The 17173-nt window shown below is 37.8% G+C and overlaps 1 protein-coding gene across 3 annotated transcripts in view; it reads left to right on the plus strand.

Moving 5' to 3' along the window:
- The first annotated feature begins 45 nt into the window (after positions 1–45).
- DST (dystonin) overlaps positions 46–17173 on the plus strand; it is a 277490-nt gene continuing 260362 nt past the window's right edge. For all 3 annotated transcript variants that reach the window (XM_029962798.1, XM_029962799.1, XM_029962797.1), the window contains exon 1: positions 46–82. The gene's annotated coding sequence lies outside the window, so the exon portion shown is untranslated. The remainder of the gene's footprint in view (positions 83–17173) is intronic.

Consider the following 17173-nt stretch of genomic DNA (forward strand, 5'->3'; position numbering starts at 1 on the left):
TACCTCTCCCCCGGCGCGTATTTCTACGCCGAGGAGCAAGAGTACCTGCAAGCCTATGAAGATGTCTTGGAGAGATACAAAGGTAGGGCAGCGCTCCTTGTGCCACCGCAGCCGCCCGGGTGGCAGCTCGCCCCGCCGGGTGTGGCGGCTGCGGACCCAGGAGGCTCTGGCGCTGGCGGCCAGGTGGGGACATTGGTGGCCCCGAGTTGGGTTGATCTGGAGGCGGCGGACGTGGGCGGCTTCTGCGATAAATAGAAATACCGTGTCACCTCACCAGTGGGTGACACGCTCTCTCGTGTGTTTAAAAGTCTGTTTTTCAAGTGCAGTGCGGGCACAGTGGTTTACGTCTCGATGTGCATTCGTATTTAAAGCTTCGGTTTATTTTTACCTTTTTATTTATTTATTTATTTATTTTTATTAATTTACTTTTTTTTTGGTAGTCGAGCAAAGAATGAGCTTAGTTCCTGTAGCACCTGCGTTTTCTCATCAGATACAGAAAAATAAGGATAAAACCACGTTTATCGTAACAATGATACGCATAGCTAAATTCATCTTGCTAGAAATGTAAATTACATTGATTTATTAAATGCATCAGAATGGAAGGAGTGGTTTGGATGATTCATTGCTGTTTTTCAATACATTTGCTAGTACTAAATCTGAAAAAGCTTATCAAAAGTGTTACAGGACTGATTTTAATTCAAGTGCGAAAGGGATGGAGTTAACTGTTTAGACTGAATCTTCGTCCCTGAAATAGTCTTTACAGCATGTCACAGCATATGCTGATATTTGCAGTGCTGAGTCCTATTGTAATGTTAGAGAATGAGGTAGGTTAGATTTCATGTCTGATTTTTTTTTCAGCTGTATGTTTCCAGTCAGTTCTGAAGATTTTTGTTAAATGATTTCCACTGATGGGAATGGGAGTGGCATAGTTTAAGACAGCTTGATTTGAAGATCCTGATAACTGATTTTACTTATTCCAGGTTGCTAGTGGTAATATTTTGAAAAATAAACCCTCTACACATGGTTATTTTGACTATGACAACTTGCCAGATCTGAGTTTACTTTATACCGATGTCACTTGCAATTTCATGTGTCATTAACAGTATTGACTAATGACTCCTTTGTGTCTGTTGCCCGTTGTGTCAATGCAGCTATGGAGCATGTGCACTGTTTCCGTACTGAAATGCATTAGGACATTTTAGTTGAGAGAAATAATTACCATTTGTTCATTACCCTCATCTTCAAAAGCACATCTTCATTCCATTCTCCCCTATTTCTTAGGTCATCAGTTTATATGTAGCTGAACTGATTTTTTGCAGAATTTTAGATCTAATGGACTGTTTACTTTGTAAATAAGCACTGAGAAAACTTGTTTTTCTGTTCTGGTTCGAACCCAAAGCACTGCTATTATGCTTTGGATTACCTTTGATTTCTTGCTTAAAAACCTGGGAAAGAGATTAAGCCTCATTTCCCCTATTTCAAGGGAGCTTTATCAGGAAAAGGGCTGAAAGGTTTAGTTTTCAGTGTTGGGGAACAAAAGGATTTTAGTTAAACTCCAAAAACTAATTTACATATCTGTAAGAAATAAGCACATTCTGAAAGTATTTGAGTATATAATGTTATGGTGGTAATATTGAGTCCATTCACACGCTATTTTCAGTGACAGCTAAATCCTGAAATTATTTGGAAGGATCTAGTTTCTGTTGTCTTAGTTTTCCGTGTCATATTTGGTATATTGGTGTGCTGTGTTTTGCTATTCAAGGTATACTTTATTCAACCATTTGGAGCAGAGGTAAAGATTTGGACTTGTTTTAATTAGGATATATTGGAAACCTGGAAAACACATTATTTTTTAAAATGTGTTTCCAAGCCAGTCATGATTTCCCATTCGAGTCCCAGTAGTATGACTTCACTACAGCGATTGTTGTTCTGATGACTTGCTATGGGAGCTGATCTAATCAGAAAAGAATTGCTACAATACAGGCTTTGAAGAGGGAGTGCCATTTCTCTGAATTTCTCATTTTTGTAAACACCTATTTTAGTAACTTTTTTAATTGAATGCAGATCATGTTGACTTTATAAGATGAGCTCCAATCTATAATTTTAATGCTGATAGTTCTTTTTTCTTTTTCTTTTTTTTTTTCCGTGTTACAGTCTGCAGAACACTCTCATACTCATTTAGGGTATTATCAGGGTGCCAGATTATCTATGCCCCAGCTGTTGAGTACTGTAACTAGCAGAGTCAGCTGTACAAAATTCATTGCCTGTCTTGGAAGTCTTGGGATCATGTGATGCTGCATCATTAAGATGTTGATTTAGGAAGATAAAAGCTGCCCTTTTCAGACGTAGAAAAGTGAAATTTTACTTTTCATCCTTTTCTGCAGCCAAAGTAGGCTGCAATCTTGAAGACCTTGCAATGCCAAGTACCTTGTTGCTTTAACAGTTAAAAGCAGGATATTTGTGTGTCTCGAAATTCTGTCTGCTGATCTTATGACAGTAAATAATTAGGCAACTGTTTGCTAAATCTGAGATAGCACAGAAGTGCTGTTTGCTATGGGAGAAGAGAGTGTTATTTTCTGATTCCTGGTCCACTCAGTTGCTGGTTGTCAATGTTTTATTTATTTTTCATTGATTCATGTAGTAAATATTTGACAGTATTTATGAAGTATTTTGGTGGAGAAAAGAAGTCGTGTTATCTCAGATGATTTAGAAATCCTGTTGAATCAAGCTACTTATTCAGGGAAAAAAAAAAAAAGCTCCTTTATTGGTAGCACCTTGAAGCATTCAAAGCCAAAGCCTTTATTGTGAGAGTGGCAATAAAACATCTAGCGAAATATGTAAAACGCTTCAGATAAACTATACATCTTGTTTGTGACTGAACAGGAAGATGAGAAATTGTACAAATATTTGTTATTATAACTAAAGGTTTGACTTTATCTCAAACTATATTTGACTCTAGGAGGTTGTAAAGAACTTAACTTACAAAGCAGCAAGAATAACTATCTCACCATTGCCTGGGAACAAAATTAATAAAATTGTTAGCTGCAGCCCTCTTGATAAGTAAGAAAATGTCCAATAGTATTTCATATACATTTAATTGTTAAAACATTAAATGCCACCTCTATCTAATGACATAACTATGCATTGTTCCATACCATCATTATTTGAGCATTAAATATTTGAAGATTACCATTTTAAGCTGTAAATGCAGTATTTTCATTAGATTTCCTCTGCTATAAATCTGAAGTAATACACTGGCAATGAACTTATATATATCATCCCTCTGAAATGGTTAGTTAATTTCAATAAAAGTTCTTAATATATTTTTCAGTTGAGGTAGTAAACATTTATTTGAATAGCAATTGCAACAATCTTCTTTTTGCTGCAACATTTTGAACAATTAGGTAACTAAGTTGTCTCCCTTGACATCGTTATTGATATGGGCATATCTGTTAATATCTGTGTGCTTGTGGTATCTGAAAAAGAGCTAATTCATTGAGTTAAATGTTGAATACATTACAGTTATTCAATAATGTTCTTACAATCATGTAAGCTCTAAAAGTTTAAAATATATAGGGTTATCTGGCCATGCAGACCTTTTAAGGCTGTAGATTTATATATCTACATCTATAGGAAACAGATCTGTTAGGAAATTAAGCTTGACGTGACTGCCCATGAAAAACACAACCTTGCGGTTCAGGGACATCACTAAATTGTTGTTAATGCTAGGAAAGGTATCACATGAATATTTTGTTTGGATCAGGTGCCTGATTAGGGCTTCCTTTGGGTACTTTGGGCTCACTGCATAGCCCCTGTCTCTGTAGGAAGGAGGGGCAAGTCTGGGTCTGGGGATAGCAAAACTTGGGTTGGGTTCTTTAAACTTGGGTACACTGTGTTTCACTATTGGCATTGCTCTCTTGCTTTAAAAAGATCTGTAATACTACACATTCAGCTGAAGACAGCAAACAGCTCTGGTTCTGTATTCTGAGAACAATGACGCTGGAGATGGACGAGAGCTAGCGGGTCATCTGATGCATTTTATTGCCTGTGTAGGGCTCAGAAGCAATGTAGTTTTTTCTAATGATTGATTGATGGTAGTGTCAAGTAAAGCTGTTCTGGCATTGTTTGGGTACAGTTTTTGAATTAAGATAAAAAACAATAGATGCCTGTCAGGCAGCTCCTTTGAGCTGAATTCAGGAAGGGAGCATTCTCACAGAATGGTTTTTGTACATCTAGAAATGAACTGCTGCTGTATTTTAGGAATTTGGAGGGTCTTACATGTGTTCAGTATCAGACTTGGTCCAGAGATATTCTTCTCCAGAGGTGGCTTCCTAGAGCAAAAGACAGAAGGGGCCCTGACAGGTGCTCCTGGGTTCAGAATCTGTGAATTTCTAAATTTCCTCATTTATGCTTTAAAGTTAGTGACCTGAATTTTCAGTCAGCAGAAATCTTGCTCTTTGGGCTCTTAGCTGTGAACTACTTGGATCTCCTGCTTCAGGGCTTCTGACTGTGAACATAGAAGGAAATCCTGATTGATTAGGTGCTTTTAATTTCTTTTCCTTCTTTGACATAACAAAACCTGATGCCAGATATGTGTTAGTTTTGCAAGGAATTTCCACCGTGGATGGTGTTCTCTGACTTCTTTAAGGTGCTGGTAGTAACTAGCCTTGGAACTGATCACTTTTTTTTTTTTTTCAAATGGGAAAGTCCTTTTTGCTGATTAGTGGAGGGCACGTGTGGATTATCCAGCTGCATGTCACCTAATCCTTTCTTTGCCACCATGCAAATCTTCAGCAATAAGACACTGTTTCCTATGTTCCTAGTACATTTCCTACAGCAGGTTAGCCTCCTGGGAAGAAAGGATTTTAGCCAACAGAAAATGTCTTCAATTAGAGATGAAAGCATAATGGCTCTTGTGCTGCCTGAAGTCAACCAAAATTAATGGACAACTTAGGCTACATAAAAATATAAAACCTGCAGTCTTACTCTGTTTCAACATCCTCTTTATTTAAGCAGAAAGTTTTAACTTTCAAAGTGCTTGGAGATGGGATATCTTGCTGGGTGCATTTCATCCTAAATAAGAACCAGATCTTGCTGATTTGACTTGTATGAGCTCTTCACTTGAGCAAAGTTGAAGAGGTCTTGGAGTAAAATAACAAGAACTTGAATGCTGGCCAGTTCAGTGAGATTTGTCTGCGTAAAGGCCTCAAGATATGGGCGGCAGTTTCTGAAGCGGAGTTTGATATATATAAACTACAGTTGCTTCTCCATGATTTTAATAGATACTTGTTGGGTTGACTCAGACAGAATTTGGCTATCAGTTCAAATATCTTTGGTAGGTGAATTGGGGCAGAGATGAAAGGTCTGCTTCGTTGCTTTTCTGGTACTTCCCAATTCCCACTGAGTCAGCAACATCTTTAAATAGAGCTCACAGGAATATTTCATAATTCTTTTCGTAGAGTGAAAACTGAGAGGGGGGAAAAAAGGAAAATCTTCAGTCATTATTGTGTTAAAAAGCTTGTTTTGGCTCAGTTTATATTTTTGGTTGAGGTGTTTGCAGTTGTGAGCTGTGATCTAGCTGGGCTATTTCTAGTGACACTGTGCTTGAAAACCAGATTATGCATTATTTTTTCCCCTCTACACTATTTAGAACATGCCTGATTTGAGGAATTTGTTCCACCATTTCAACATGTACTTGGAATTAAGTGCGTAAAATAAAAATGGGCCTATTCACATGCTTTTAAGTGCAAGTATTTTATAAGTTCAGCGTTAAAAGAATAAAGTTTTGTAAAGGTCAAATATGAATGCAGCTTATTGCTGCATGCCTGAAATGTTTCCTGTAAAACATCATTAAAGCCGTTTAATTTAACAAAGCCTTGATTTTCTGTAGTGGGTGAAAATATTCATGTACTGAATGCTTCCAGTCAACCCAGCTTTCAAACAGGTGAAACAATGCTTACAAAGACACTTCAGTCCGCTGGTCAAATCCTGAAGGGCATGTTAATAGCCAGATCTTACAAGTTGATCTGTGTAGGCAGACTCTGATGCTTTTGTGGGGAAAGACTGGCTTTGGAAACCCACCCATGCAAGCCTCTTCCCAAGACTTGGGCTCAAGTAATAGCTCAGCCTTTGATAAGGCATATTCCTGGCTGAAATCAGCCCTCCTTTAGGGTGTTTCTATTTGACTGTACCTGCATTAAAAGCAAGTCAGTATGTTTCCAGTTTTAATTTTACGATACCTGGTGAGTACATAATTTTGCTGCCAAGTGTTAGTCTATCAATTCTTTGGATTTTGTACAAGATGACAATAGCTGCCTATGAAAGGATGAAGATTCTAGGCAAATATGTTGAGGGTTAAATTCTGCACATTGCAATCACACAATTAGTGTAACTATTTCTGTAAGACAAGGAGGATTAGGCCTCTGATGGGCTTTCCAGTGGCATAGGCCAAAATCATGAACTTGATTATAGCCACATGTCCTTTTTTAACTTTTTGTTTGCTTTTAAACGTATCTTGATTGTTCAGTTTCATAGTTAACGTGAAATTACAGGATTTAATGACGTGTTCTGCAATGCATATAAATATAGATCAGCACTTAAATGGGGATCATAGATTAATGGTGTTGGAAAACGAAATTAGTTTGGCCTGAGGTTCAGGTATCCAGCTATCTGACAGCTATGACACTTTGCACCACGTGGATCTAAAATTAGTAGAGCTCTTCTATACTGGGATTAGAGAGATGTGTGTATGTTTTAGTTCACAATATGGGTAAAAGTGTGACCCTTTATATACAGCTTTCAGAGGCATGTTTTGGGCAATTTGAATCTATAGGTGAACAGAGTAGCATTGGAAAGTTTCTTGCTGGGTACTGAAATGAATATCCTGTCAAAGTCTGCCTGTAGACTTTGCTTCTGCCTGATCAGATTACCCTCTGGGTGTTCCTCATGTGACAAAGTCTCTTAGGCATGGTAGAAGCAGCATTAGAAAATGAGTGTGATCATTTGGACAGACATTTTGCAGTAATAATAATAATAAAGCATCCTGAGTGGTTTAGCAAAAGCTTTTTTGAAAGATAAATAGCACTTGCAATGCAGTGCTTTTTATTCAAACAAAACCTCTGTTAAGTTTACTGTGAGTCAGGAACTTAGCTATTGATGTTTGTAAATATTTAATACCTTAAATTACTTTGTCTTTAGATAAATTTTTAATCTAGAGATAAAGGGTTTACATTACATCCTAGAAATTAGGAAATGACTAGAGCATTTGTCTGGAGAAGCCACTGCTGTGTAGTTATGTATAACTTCGGGGAATGAGGTATTGTTGCTAAGGTAGTTCTGTTTTCAGACTAGGATGTTTTCAAAAGCACACACAGCATTGTGATTACTAGTCCCAGTGACTTCTAACAGCAATTAGGTGCTTCACTACTGTTTGTGCCTTGGAAATTCTCTCCCAAGTGACTATATGTTGTTCAGATCATAACCTTATGCTGGAAACCATTTCATAATACCATGTATTACAGATTAATTCTGCATTTAAAATTCAGTTTTTGAAAAGTTTTAAACATGAAAACTTCTCTGGAGAAAAATTAATTGTAATTTTTAGAAAGAAGGTTGATTTCTGAATTAAAAACAACATATTTCAAACATACAGAAATTTTCCTTTTTGTTTTTGAGCAGACTTGTTTCTCAGACTTTGTGTCTTCTGCCCTCTTCATTCAGTTTTTAACAAAACAGTTGCTGAGAAACATTTGTTGTCATTTGGGATAGGTTTTTGTTTTTCTTCTTTGCAGGAAATTTTTGTCTGTCTCCAGTTTACACTAGAGTTAAAGCAGCATTTGGCTCCGTATCCCTTTAAAGGAGAGAAGAACAGACACACACAAGCTACAGGAAGAAAGCCAAAGTTGATTAGGTCCCTTGATGAAATTACCTTGTAATTTTCCCATGTTCAACAGGATACTTTTGCATTGTTCTGTTTCAATATTTTAAAATTGAGCCCTTGTTAATGAAGTCCATATACTTCTTGTGAGGCCAGATCTAGCCTACCTCTGAGAATATCAACCCAAATTCTCATTTTCTGCTGTTGCAAATTGTATTAAATGAAATCACAGTGATTCTTGTAAGCACTGTATGTTTCTACTTAAATTGTACATGTATTTTTGCTTTCTTGGATATACATTTCCTTTAGACATTGGATCACTCTGAGTCCAGCCATCCAACATGCTGTTTAAAGTGGATGTACAGTAGGACTGAGCAGCATCAAAACAGTTATAATCTAAGTTATAATCTAATTTATAAAGATTACATTAGTGTTGTAAAAACAATACATATTTATGCCTTGATATTTTAACTGTCATACTGAAGCATTTCTTTGCTTTGGGAACCACAAGAGAATTTAAAGAATTAAGTTATTTAAAAGAATTCTGAGATCGTGTCTCTGCAATAATTTGCAACTTAATAAAAATGTTAGGATTTGTTTAAATAAAAATAGCAACTGGGGAATCATTTTTATTCTAAGCTTTAAATGTACTTTGAATTTGGTGCCTAGATTTTTGTAGCCATTTCAGTGGCCAACACTGTGAATGGTCTGTTGGAGATCTGGAAGTATGACTGAAATGTTGATGGATCTTTGTGTAGTTTGTGCTGGATGTTGCATATTTTCTTTGCATTTCCTCAACCAATACACTTTGAGCCTCCTCATTTTTGATCTTTGGTCAGTTGCCTTTTTGGGGGCATACTTCTTCATTGGAGGTTGGGGGAAGCTTTTATCTTTTTAAAGAGACTCTGTTCCTAGGATCTGGAATACCCAGTGTGATTCTGTTACTCTGCCCTTGGTTCCCCTTTCTTCCTTCTTTCATCACCTCAAGTTAAATTTTAGCTGTAGGTTGGATTCCTTGTGGGCATGCACCTACAAAGGGCATAAAGAAGATGGACTTGGATTGAGGGGCTTCTCGTGGGACACACTTGAACTCTCCAGTACCAACTTTGCATCAGGCTGGTCTTTCCCTCCCATGGTGGAAAAAGAGAAGACCTTTATTCCACTCTCGTCCTACCTGCCACTGGCACAGAGAGCACCCTGGAGCACTCGCTCTGGTCCGAGAAAGCGGTGTGGGCTTCGCTCCCTGAACTGTAGTTGAAGCTGTAGAGAAATCTTTAAGCTTGTCCTTGTCCTAATCAAATATGAAAACTGTATGTGTGTGGAATGAGATTTCTCAGGCTATGTGCCTGTGTGCTGGTTCCTCCTGTGAACTTAAGTTCCTAGAATCAGGATAAAGCCTGACTGGAACTTGAGTATCAGGTTGTGTACTGACATGCTGGTGTCCTACTGAGAGAGAATTTCAAGTGTAGAGTTTAATGCCTCTCGAGGAAAGTACAAAGAGAGGGAACACCACCAAGGGGACCGACACTAGCACGGTCACTTAGTCTGAAATGACTGTATTTCTTCTGCTGTTGTTTTCAGTACTCTGACTTGCACAAAGGTGTGTGAGCATTGCTGTTCAGGCTGAGAGTCGGTGTGGTTTTGCACTGCCAGTGAAAGCAGTGCACCTCCCTGTTGTGTGTGACCAAGTTAATTAATTAGAAAATGCACCAAGATGTTTTCTATATCTTAACTGCATTTGAAACTCCGAAGATGTGTTTTCCATGTAGTGGTTTAATGACTTGACTGATAAATAATTTTAAGTTGATTTGTTTGTTTTTTTTCTTTCTAGTAAATAAACAGATTATCACACTGTTTATCTCCGTGACTAGGAGTTAGTGTTGACAAATGGCTTAGATGCTATATGAAATAATGGAGTCTGCTTGCAATTTAATTTTTTCAGTCTAGCAAATATGCAAAAAGTAGTCTAATTAACATTTTTTGTATTTTCATTTTGGTTTTTTGTATTTCAACTAAAATGCTCTCAGTTCTGTATCTCATTGTTAAAAATCTTAGCTTCTACAATTTCTTTATACTTATAAGTTCTTTTTGTGCCATAGTACTAAAGCATTTAATGGTGGTACATGCACTTCAGTCCTCTTACTATTGATGTTCTTTGTGATGTGTGATTGTATGTAGTACTTTTGTTGCATTACTGTTTTAAGTAGTATGTCTTTGATATGTATTTAAGAATTCCCTTTGATTTTTTTTTTTCTTTTAGATGGTTCTTGAATACCAAGTGTAAGATTTATTGATCTTTGGGCAGTTAGCAGACAGTTTTCCACTGATGGTCTTGGTAGTTCAGAGATGCTTATCTTCTTGTTTTTCATTACCAGTATTTTTTTACTTTTTGTTTAAATTATATTTCATATCTTGCTATTGTCTAATAATCTTTCTAGTTTCAATAAGTTAGTTTGTGAGTCTTAAAATTTTGGAGTTCTCCCAATCTGAACACATTTATATCATCAGACAAAATCGAATTTTTTTGTTTACTGCCTTTTCCAAATCTGTGATAAATGTAGAATGCATTGTTGACTTCTGGAAAACCACACCATTCTTCTCATTGGAAGGCAGCCAGAATTCAAGACTTTATTATTCTTCAAGTAATTTTTCAGGCTACAGTACTATTGTGTACTGTATCCTGGTTGGTTTTAGTAAGCTTTGGGAAATGTGTCAAATTTCCCTGTATTTACACATATATTAATATATATGTAAACATATATGTGTATGTTAGTACATATATGTGTATATATACCCATACACACACCCCAGATTTTTCTTTAACTCAGAGGATGTCAAACAATTATGGAGGAATTTGGTTTATCATGACAGAAATTATGGGAATTTGGCATTATGTTGTCAGTACTTTCCCCATTTTTTTAGGTTTGGTTATTTTGTTTTAATTTATGCTTTCCAGTTACTCTTGGTTGGAACCGATCAGAGTTATATCAATAATTTCTCAAGCTTCTTCATTTATTTCTTACAAATAATTTGGAGAACAGTGATGTATTTTAGTGTAAGTTTTTGTAAGCAGTTTTTTTCTCTGACACCTTAAGTTCTTTCTGAATTTGTAAGTTGATGGTAATTGGTAATGCTTGTAGGTGGATGTGTTTAGGTTTCCTGTGAGGCTACATCACTTATTCTTTGAGATTCCTTCCTGTGGTGGAACTTGGTAATTTTTCTGTAAAGGAGGCTGTGGTGAGAAGAAAAACAAATTGTCATCTTAAAGACTAGGTAATTTCTCAGTAAAGAGTTCATTCAGATACTTGGCCATTGCCATGGCTTGTCTGGTCTCACTGCCTCCCTGATTCTGATCATCCATGAACATGTGTGTTGTCATCTGATTTTGAAAAAAAATTCTCCTTTTTTTTTGATAGGTACTGTGTCTCCTGCTTTATTTGTTACCTGCTTTTTCCTGCCATTGTCTGGTTAGGGCTTCTATCTTACTAAGGAAAAGTTTCTGCCACAGCAAACTTCTGTAGCACTGTTTACTGTCTGTTCACTTGTTAGCATTGGACATTTAGATTACTAGCCTTCTGCTACTGAAGTAAATTATACTCCCTAATGTTCATGTGAAAAGGGATCAACACTGCACTCTCTATCATTTTTTAAAAATTACTTTATAACTTTCCTCCATCTTCTAATCATGTTTATGGTACATGTATAGGATGGGAAAGTTTTAGAAAAATAGGAGCACGTGTGTATTGTAAAGCAAAAATTTCCCTTAGTACCCTAATGTTTTCTTGTTTTATCCTGTTAAGATATGTATTTGGGCAATGTTGCTTTGATTTCAGTTACTCCTGCTTCTGTGTCACTTACCTGTTATGCTTTACTGTTTTATAACTATAAAACAGGGTTATTTTTAATATAAATAATTTAAAGATACTACTGTTGGCCGTTTGAAATCCAACATCACTTTTGACACTTGAAATTTTAACTGCAGTAAGATTTTCCGCTGTTTGGTAGCCACATATTGATCTTTTAAAATTTTTCTAAAACTTGAAGATGTCATAAGGAGCGTCATCCTTGTTATTAAATACTAGTGATATTATTGTCCAAAATACTGACAGTATGTTCAGTAACCATGCAGATAAGTGTCTTGTTAAATTATATCTTCAGGCGACTAAACAAAACAAAAGCTGAATCATGATTTCAAGATTTAACCTTTTAAAATTAGCAGTATAATTTCTTTCTGATTTCAAAGGCTCTAATGACATTTTTATTAACTTCAGTAATTACATATTTATATTCTCCTCTTCTCCTGATTGTCTTGCCCATGCTGAATGTTTCCTGATGGGCACTGTTGGCTGCTTTGTGAAGAGTGGCATCTTTCATGATTTGGCTCTTCCTGTGAGTTTGTAAACAGGAATTTTTGTGTGTCAGTTACTGCTGATATTTTTAGTATGACAACAGTTTTATCTGCAAGCAGAGCGTTTTATCACATACATTGGGCCCCTTTTGCTTTTGACATCAGGCTAAAGCTATTTTTATGTTTAAATTGGTATCACGGTTGCTGTTAGTATTGGTTTTGTCTGGGCCCTGAGGGTGGTAATGGGCTTGACTGTCCCTGCCCACCCTGATGGGCTCCCTCACCATCTCAGTCTGGGACCCTACATCAGCCTCCTGGGAATGAACCTCCTACTGATGCTGCAGCAGGGCTGGTTTCCAGCTCCCTATAGCCCAGCACTGTGGGGTCCCACTTGTTTTTTATTGTTTGGTCCTGCCCACCCCCCCACCTCTATTTCTGATTGGACTAAAATGTAACATCAGTAGTGTAGATCTCAGAAAAACATTTAGAGAATATGGAGTATGTAAAGTCTTGGAGGGAAGGTGAAGAATTGAGATAAATATGCTGCCTTTACATGATGACTTAACAGGAAGATCAAATATGTGCTTGAAGATAATGGCTTTTATTATTATCATTAGCAGTGCTTAATTACTTCAACCTAACAATCCTGTGACGGAGAAGGAATAGCCATCGAATAAGTTCATTGCACAACTTAAAAGGTTCTGAGAAGTGACTTTAACAAGACACTAGGGGGGTGGAAGATCTCTCTTAGGAGCTAGGAGAGGCTCATGCTTCATGCATATATATTGCTAGTTGGAAAAATAATTAGTTAATGTTTAGAAAATACTATGATTCTTGAAAGAAATGCTCTGCAGTGTGTTGTTATGGTGATTTGATACTCACCCCTCAGACCACCCAGTGCACAGAAAGCTCCTTTGTCTGGTGCAACCAAGAAACGAAGTCTGAGAGGTACTAAAGCCTTAAAGCAAACTCAGTGATGTTTAGCTGTATGGACATATGCAACAAAACCATATAGAAGACAAAGGACAAAATCCAATCCTAAATCCTAAGTTGGGATGTGTCATACTGTGGTCCCAGTTAGCTGCTTTCCACCACTGCCAACTTCTTTATGCATCTGAATTGTGAGGAGTATTAGTGTGTCTTCTCACAAATTGCATTCTCAGAGATGATGCTCTTGTCCTCTGCCTAGGGTTCACCATATGCTGAAAGTCAAATAGCAAACTGCCTGAATGTTGTCTTCAGTTTACAAACCAGGGAAACCTAATCCAAAACTGAATCCTGATTCTGTGTTAATTTGCATAAGAATAACAGTGATTTGAGTATCTGAGAATTAAATGTAATTTTAGGCCTCTTTGAGCTTGAAGAGTTTTGATTATCTGCAACCCAGAATGACATGAGTTTTTTGGTATTTGGGTAGGAATGTAATATTTTACTTTTAAAACTGAATTACTGGGTAAGCATGTAGGAGTAAAAAGGCTTAAAGGAAAGAAAGTTATAGGTTGGTTTGCAGGAGAGGAAGGTGTAGGTTCTGATCTGTATCTCTTAAGCTGTCATTGCTTTTTATTCATTGATGGTTTTTGTATTCATAAAAAATTCAAAGGATAGGATGAAACACTGAGCTGTTCTCAGTGTATGGCAACACTTTCCTGAGGTACCAGAGCCAAAGAAATTTCACTAACATATTCCACAGTGACAACCCATATAAAATGTAGAGCTGTCAACAAGAATACCAAGAGAGGTATTTGAGGATGTAGATGTCTTCACTGAAAGCACTGATAACGTCCTTCACTTTGCTGAGAACAGAGATCTGTGAGGGAAACTATGAAAATTCCAGCAGAATCAGACTGGCAGGCAGCTGGAGCAGTTTTTATAAAACAGCAGTGAGGATTTGGAAGATATCAATGATTTCCCTTCATAATACCTTCTACTGTGCTCTCTGGCTAAGAGCATGGAAACTCTGAGGAACTTGGGGAGCAGCGAATGCAGGCTGCTCTATAAGGGACTGGCAGCCCAGTGTGATAATTAGGCCAGAAGACACCCTGCCCCCAGGGGGCAACCCCACAACCTTTGGGCAGGGCCGGCCTGGGGGCAGTAGCCAATTCACATCCTCCAGGTGTTTTGAGATGTGCCCAGTATTAAGACAACTGTGAAGGCTTTGGAGTCTCCAGTAGTGCTGTCGCTGGCTTCCCTTCAGCAGGGGCTAATAAACATCTTGCTGCTGAATCTATTTGTATATGCTACATCACTCATTTCCTTCCCCCCCTCCATACAATTTTACCTCCCTCTCTGGGTAGGGTGCTTATTTCTAACATTGTTACATGTTCCTTAAAGGAGGGAACCAAGGTTGTTTTGCAGCATCCTATATTGCTCCAAAGGGCAAAGTTCGAGTTGTTCAGGTGGACAGAAGATCTATTTATTCTATCCCTGTGGATACCAATGTGCTTCCTTGCCTGTTGTGATCTGATGTCTCACTGTAATGTAGGAGGTATTCCAGCCAGCCCTGGAGTACCTGCAGCAACAGCTGCAGCAAATGTGTTAGGCTGTGGCTAGTTAAGTACTCAGAGGGACTGCTGTGTGTAGGCCCAGGATGTTTATCTGATAGATGAGATTCAAGTGTGTGTTGAAGTATGGAAGAGATTCTTGCAGGGTCTTCAACAGTCTTGTTTCGACTTCATTACTGGCAGTCCTTGACCATTTGTTTTGTTAAAAGCAATTTTTTTAAAGTACATTTCAGCTTGCCACCCAGTGATGCATTTTTCTGCATCTTGTCCTTATCTCATTATGCTAAAGCTTCTCCTAACTATCAAAAAACCCATTGCTGTGAGGTCATCTTGGGATCCCGTGACTTTGAAATTTATGAATCTCCCCTCACATGTCTCTGAATGTTGCCTTCATGACCTTATGCCAAATGAAATATCACTTGAGCTATTTTTGGTAGTTCTTAATTCAGTAACAAATTTCTACCTGAGTCTCCAAGCAACAACATTTCACCAGGACCATGAAATTCCTGTGGTTTATTTCTGAATGATGAATTTTCATCTAAAACTTCCCTTCTTTTTAGAACCATATTTAGTATAGAAGAAATAAAAACAGGTTTAATGTTCCCAAGATTTTAAATTTTCTTCTACTAATTTTTGCCTCCCCTGTTTGTTTTGGTATGTGGAAGTTAAGAAGGCACAGCTGTGTCTTCATAGATGATATTAAAGTGCATAACCTAGTTAATCTTGCCAAGATGCCAGCTGTCGGGTAACATTTTCTTCCAGCTGAATATCAGGGCTCACTCCAGGAGACCAGTTGCTGCACTTTCAAAGATAGGTGAGAAATGGAGTTAGTGCAGTAGCAATGTGGTGTGGACTCTAAAGAGCTCAGCAATACATTCAAAATGCTTTGGGCTGAACTGCTGGATCGGATGTTGAGTTCAGGAGAGCAATGTTTCAGCTGCTGCTTGTCCAATACCGCTGAAATGGCTCTTCCATGTCTATCATGGAGAGGATGGTGTTGGCCAGTCGTGCAGTGGGAATTACATTGGCTCACTTGCAGTAGAGTATGAGAGTTTTGTACACAATAGTCTAGTAAGGCACAGGGCATGTGATCATTTCTGCCATTCAGAAATACCCAGCCTCACAAGCATCATGGGTTTATGCACTGCCTGTCTGCATCTGAAAGGACTGTGACTTCTCTGTGGTGTTGCAAAGCGGACGAGTTGCTCTAGACTAAGATAAAATGAGAGATTACAGTGTGTGAGCCAATTTGTATTATCTGCCTCGTGTGTCTGCTCATGCTTAGTGGTGAAATGGGATGTAACTAACTCTTCTTTTAACAAGCACTGTGCTTCTAGGCACATCTGACATTTGCCTCGGAGTAACTGTGACATATCTGATATGCTCTGTGTCCCTTTGTTGCCTGGCCTCACAGTACCCCACTTGTCTTGGGAAGGCATTTCCTTTTCCAGAATGCAGCAGACAACATGATTGATGTTTGTAAGGATTAAAGGTAAGGAGTTCAGGACAGTCACTGTGGTACTTTGACACCTGGGTTAAAAAGTTGAGGCAAAAGTTACTTGTTTTGGGTTACATCAGTGCTAGTAAATTAGTGTGATCAGGACAGTTCTGTGACACTGATGCCAACTGCTATGGAAGACCCTTCATCCATGCTCTGAAATTTTCCCCAGATTGGGCTGCAGCCAAGCTCTGTTGGGAATGGTGCATGACCCATGCTCACCCTGAACTGTCCCTGAGAATAGTCTGGGAGATGGGCTGCTGGCACGGGCTGAAAGCAAGCTAGGGCTATCTCTGTCAAAAACTTACTAGAATTCAGGGATTTAATTCCATGGCCTAGGAACACCAGGCTGGTGTTTAATTTGCTTGGATGGAGGTAGTCTGAAAACTGTCCTAAAAAAATGTTACAAGTTTAGTTTTTTATAATAACTAGGGTATAATAAGTGTCACAGTTGGCGTCTAGTCACAATAGTTAAGCAATCTAAATTCTGATGTCCTATTTTAAGGAGAATTCATGGCAGTAAGATTGGAAAAATGGTGCATGAAGATTTAGAGCAAAAACTTTTTATTCTGAATATGAAAGCTAAGGAAACTTTCCAAGTTAATAAGTGTTATTTAATTTGTTATGATTTTTATTTGTTTGAGAAAGTATTCCATCAGCTTGAATAAGAAGCTTCGATGCTTTTCCTGACCTCCTTATAAGTTGTTGTTTTGCAAGTATGAATTAAATTTGTGTTTTAAATGGATATTTTACAAGGGAGTATTTCATTGCATAGGATAAGCAAACTTAGACCAAAGACATTTAGGAAGGGTTGAAACATGAAAAAAGATCTAAATTTAAGGTTTGGTGCTACTACTACATGTACCAAACAATGCTTAAATGGTCAAGAAAGTTATATATGAGCATTGAGAAGTTGGCTACTTTGCTGAGAAACTAACAAAGTTTATGAA

The sequence above is a fragment of the Manacus vitellinus genome, unplaced genomic scaffold (assembly GCF_001715985.3).
Source record: "Manacus vitellinus isolate BGI_N305 unplaced genomic scaffold, ASM171598v3 scaffold_4_pilon, whole genome shotgun sequence".
Lineage (NCBI taxonomy): Eukaryota > Metazoa > Chordata > Aves > Passeriformes > Pipridae > Manacus > Manacus vitellinus.